This window comes from Nannospalax galili, unplaced genomic scaffold (genome assembly GCF_000622305.1).
Source record: "Nannospalax galili isolate Female #2095 unplaced genomic scaffold, S.galili_v1.0 scaffold254, whole genome shotgun sequence".
Lineage (NCBI taxonomy): Eukaryota > Metazoa > Chordata > Mammalia > Rodentia > Spalacidae > Nannospalax > Nannospalax galili.
The window spans coordinates 264,920-270,443 of NW_008333903.1; the positions used below are offsets into that span (position 1 = coordinate 264,920).

At 41.2% G+C, this 5,524-nt stretch overlaps 1 protein-coding gene across 1 annotated transcript in view; it reads left to right on the plus strand.

Annotated features, from left to right (window-relative positions):
- The window catches only part of LOC108490632 (igE-binding protein-like), a 25,467-nt gene that overhangs the window by 8,407 nt on the left and 11,536 nt on the right, over window positions 1-5,524 (plus strand).

Here is a 5,524-nt window from a genome sequence, read left to right on the forward strand (position 1 = left end):
ATACATTTATGTTGAAATTCCAAGAGGGAATTGGACTGGAGAGATCATAACACAACAAAATTAAAGCCATATACAACAAGCCCACAGCCAACATCATTTTAAATGGAGAAAAAGTGGAAGCATTCCCATTAAAATCAGGAACTAGACAAGCCTGCCCACTATCTCCACTCCTTTTTAACACAGTGCTTGAAACTCTTGCAAGAGCAATAAGACAAGAGAAGGAAACTAAAGGAGTAATTGGAAAAGAAGATATCAAATTATCCCTTTTTGCAGATGGTTTGTTATTATGTCTAAGAGATGCCAAAAATTCCACCAAAAACTCCTAGATATGATTAACACTTTCAGTAAAGTGGCAGGTTACAAAATTAATCTGGAAAACTCTGTAGCCTTTCTATATACCAATAACAAGCAATCAGAGAAAGAACACATAGAGCTACTCCCTTTCACAACAGCCTCAAAAAAAAATCTCAGAATAAACCTGACCAAAGACATTAAAGACCTCTACAACGAAAATTTTAAATTTCACATAAAGCAGATTGTTTTCTTATATTTTAATATTATTTATTTTTATGTAAATGAGTGTATTGCCTGCATGTGTGTAAGTACACCCATGTCATGTGATGCTCACAGAGGTCAGAAGGGGATGTGAAATCCCCTGGAACTAGAATTACAGATGGTTGTTAGCTGCCATGTGGATGCTGGGAATCAAATCTGGGTCCTCTGCAAAAGCAGTCAGTGCTCTTAACCTCTGAGCCATCTCTCCAGCCCCCAAAATTTATAGAATGAGATTGAAGAAGACACCAGACGATGGAAGGACCTTCCATGCTCATGGATTGGAAGAAGTAATATCATGAAAATGACCATCCTACCAAAAGCCATTTATAGATTCAATGCAATGCCAATCAAAATTCCCATGACATTCTTCACAGAATTGGAAAAAAATCCTAAGATCCATATGGAAGCACAAAAGACCTTGGATAGCCAAAGCAACCCAGAGCACTGAGAAATGATGTGTGTGTGGGGGGGGGTACTATATCAGATTTTAAACTATATTACAGTGGTATGGGCATAAAAACAACATGGTACTGGCACAAAAATAGACCAGTAGATCAATGGAACAAAATTGAAGACCCAAATATGAGTATATGCAATTTCAGCCACCTGATATTTGACAAAGGGGCCAAAAACATTCACTGGAGAAAAGACTACATTTTCAGCAAATGGTGCTGGCAAAACTGGATTCCCACCTGTACAAGAATGAAACTAAACCCCTATCTTTCACCTTGCACAAAAGTCGACTCCAAATGGATCAAAGACCACAATGTGAAGCCAGAAACTCTGAAAATGTTAGAAGAAAACATTGGCAATAACCTACCAGATATAGGTGTAGAAAAGGATTTTCTAAACCGGACATCAGTTGCTCAGGAAACAAGGTCAAAAATCAACAAATGGGACCTGATTAAACTAAAAAGCTTCTGAACGTCAAAAGAAACAACCAAAGAAGTGAAGAGAAAACCCACAGAATGGGAGAAAATCTTCACCAGTAACACATCTGACAGAGGTTTTAATATCCAGACTATACAAAGAACTCAAAAAACAAAGAATCAAGAAAGTAAGTAACCCAATTAAAAGATGGACTAAGGAACTGAACAGAGAGTTCACAAAAGAAGAAATAAAGATGGCTAAGAAGCATCTTAAAAGGTGTTCAACATCAGTCAGGCATGGTGGCACACACCTGTAGTCCCAGAACTTGTGAGGCAGAGGCAGGTGGATCTCTGTGAGTTCAAGGCCAGCCAGGTCTACATAGTGAGTTCCAGGACAGCTGGGACTACAGGAAGACCCTGCTTCAAAAAGAAAAAAAAAAGTGTTCAACATCATTAATAATTAGGGAAATGCAAATTAAAACCACTTTAAGATTTCATCTTACCCCAGTCAGACTGGCTAAGATCAAGAGAACAATGATACCAAATGTTGGAGAGGATGTAGGGAAAGGGGAATGCTCATCCACTGCTGGTGGGATTGCAAACTTGTTCAACCCCTATGGAAAGTAGTGTGGAGAACACTTAAAAAACTAAAAATGAGGGGCTGGAGAGATGGATCAGCAGTTAAGAGCACTGACTACTCTTGCAGAGGACCTGGGTTCAATTCCCAGCACCCACATGGTGGCTACAAACCATCCTTAACTCCAGTTCCAGGGAAATCCAAAGCCCTCTTCTGACCTCCACAGCATTGTGCAACAGGGGTGCACTCCCATACATGCAAGCAATACACTCATACACATTAAATGAAAATAACAAATAAAATATTTTTTTAAAAAACTAAAAATGAACCTGCCATTTGACCCAGTTATACCACTCCTTGGCATATACCCAAAGAACTCATCCTATTGCAAAGATATTTATACATCCATGTTTGTTGCTGCTCTTTTCACAATAGCTAAGAGATGGAAGTAACCTAAGTGTCCCTCAACTGATGAGTGGATAATGAAAATGTGGTTCATTTATACATGGAGTTCTAATCAGAAGTAAAGGTAGATGAAATCATGGAGTTTGCATTTAAATGGATGAAACTAGAAACTGTTATACTAAGTGAACACAGACTCAGAAAAACAAACAATATGTTCTCCCTCATATGTGGATCCTAGCACCAAATCTTTATGAGTGAGTATGTATCCAGACATAACTACCTAAACCAGGATAATGAAAAGGAACCAGGGAGGTAAAGGAAAAGAAATAACCTGAGAGAGAAGAACAGTAGGAAACAGGTATTACTAAGGGAGATATAGATAAAAATGGGGTTATTTAGATGGGAGGGGGAGGGAGGATAATAAAGGAACCTTGGGGATAAAGGGAAAGAAGAAGCTCAAGAGAGGTGGGACCATAGGAGAAGGTCATTATCAAGGGAGAAATGAGAAAAATAGGGGCACTTTAAATGGGGAAACCATGGTGAAAGGGTTAGACAGTGAGAGAGATAAATAATGCCTAGCTAATTTTTAAAAACCAGAGGGAACCATATTAGTCCAACAACCTACTGACAAATTATAATACATTATCTCTATATTCATCCATGTGTATAGCTAAAGGCTACATAACAAGAAACAGTGCCAGACAGGAGATACCTTTCTTTGAGTTGTTGGCCAGAGTGATCCAAGAAACTCCCAAAATTACTCAGGCTATTGCCACAGCCCTTGACGGCCTCCCAGAACTTGAAGATAAAACCCTACTGCTGAAGATAGAACATACATTAGACAGAGGATATGGAGGAATAGAGCTGCATCTGACATGGAAGCCACTTCCCCTGAAGGCAAGCTCTCATAGCTTTGGAGAACACTATGAAAGTGCCAAGGGAAAATATCAACCAATGATCCAGCACCAGCTTCAAGACCAAATAACCACATGAATGGCCAGCATAGCATACTCCACTGTGGGAGACAGGCTTGATCCTAGAGTGGAAGTCCTAATGACAGCAATACAGCAGGCCTGAGGCAATGGCCCGACCACTGGAGCCACGAGGAACGCCTTGTGATTATTGCTCCATTTGGCAAGTTGCAGGGCTAATACTTAAGGCTCGCCACTCCCTAGTCACCACCCCTTGAAATTCCAGGTTGTGGTTTATCTACAGCTTGCAGCATGTGGGCATAACAACAGCCATGGTCACATGATTTACCAGAACCAGGGCTGCAGATATATGGCATAGTCATTGTATCCCTGTCTGATTGGTCCCGGAACCTGGGCTGCCCATATATGGCATAGTTGTTGTATCCTTGTCTGATTGGTCCAGGGACCCTATATAAGCTTGTAAATTCCTCAATAAGATAGATCTGCATCACTGAACCTGGTCTCCTGTATCTGAATGCAGCTCCACTGACACAGTCTCCTCACCAGCCCTGGGGTCCGGGATCAGGCAGCAGCAGCTACAACTGTGAAGGCAGACCATATGGACAGCCACACTCCATCGGTTCAGTAGTGGCACTTTTGTCTTGGGGGCAATCAACAGCTACCTAATTTGACTAAACACCCACTCAAAGGGAGGAAATTCAAGCGTGGTACTGTAATATAACCTAATACACATGGCCAGAGTGGTCATAGATTTTAGAGAAAAACCCCAAAACTCGCACATCGCTAGACTAATGTGATTTCTTACTATGTGCAAAATATGTATCCTTATATTTACAGACAAATATCCCAGTCACCACTCATCAAACAAGCTCACTTTGCAGCAGTCAGAGACTAATACCAAGTACCACAACTTGTCACACGCGGACATTGTCTATGAATTGCCCAGGCATAAGTGACACATCTGCAATGCAACCTCTACACCTAAGGCTCATGGAACATAGAACAGGGATAAAGGAGAGGACATTAAGGAATCAGTTCTCAATAATGAAGCTCCCTCATGCAGCGGAGGGCCAGGAACACAAAAGGTCACAAATGGCCAAATCGTAGAGATCAAGAGTCTGCTAAATAATGGTCCTTGCACAGGACCCCTTTATTAAACTTCACCCACCCAAGGCTCAAGGATTATTGCAGAAGATGGAGCAGAAAGATTGTAAGAGCCAGGGAGGATGTGCATAACCATATGGAAACAGAGTCCTACAAGCTCCTGGGAACCTGCTTATATGATTCTATGGCATAGGTGTCCACATACACAAGTCCCATGCAAACTCAGGCAGACAGTAACCCAGCATAGAACTGGGAAAATGAACAGCAGACCCCAATCTTATCTAAAAGAATGTTGGCAACCGATTGCTCCTAGATGAAGGAGAGCTGATCTTCCTAAAACAAGGGACTCTAGATACGATGACTAGGATCAGTGGACTTGCACTGGGAAACAGCTGGGGGCACTGACAACACAATGGGCAGTAACAGGGTGACAGAGTATATGGGCTCCAGTGGGGGTGGGTATGGGAGGGTGCCATTTGGGATGGGGGCATAAAGATGACTAAGATTGTTTGGGATGTTCTGTATGACATACACACCAAAAAAAATCAATAAAAAATAAAAGAACATTTGCTCTTGTAGAGGGCCTGGGTTCATTTCCCCGCACCCACACAGTAGCTCACAACCATCTGTAACTTCAGTTCCAAGGGATCCTACATTTTCTTCTTCTTCTCCCAGGGCACTGCATGCACATGATGTACTTGCATACATGCAAGCAAAGCATTCATACATATAGAATAAATAAAACATGTAAAAGAAGATGGACTGGACTTTGTGGGCACCTGCACACATGTATGCACATACACACACACAATTAAAAAAATTAAAATTTAAAAGACAGTTGATTTGACAAGTTCATTATGAAAAGCCATTATTTCTTTTCCTTTACTCGCTTGTGCCACAGACAAAACATATCTAATATACATGCACATGCTTTTCTGTTTCAGGTTCTTTTGAGACAAAGTTTCACTATGTAACGAAGACTGGCCTTGAACTTCCTATGTAGCCCAGGCTGACTTCAAACTGGAAATCCTCCTGCCTCAGCTTCCCAAGTATGTGGATTTCAGGTATGCATCAAGAACTAT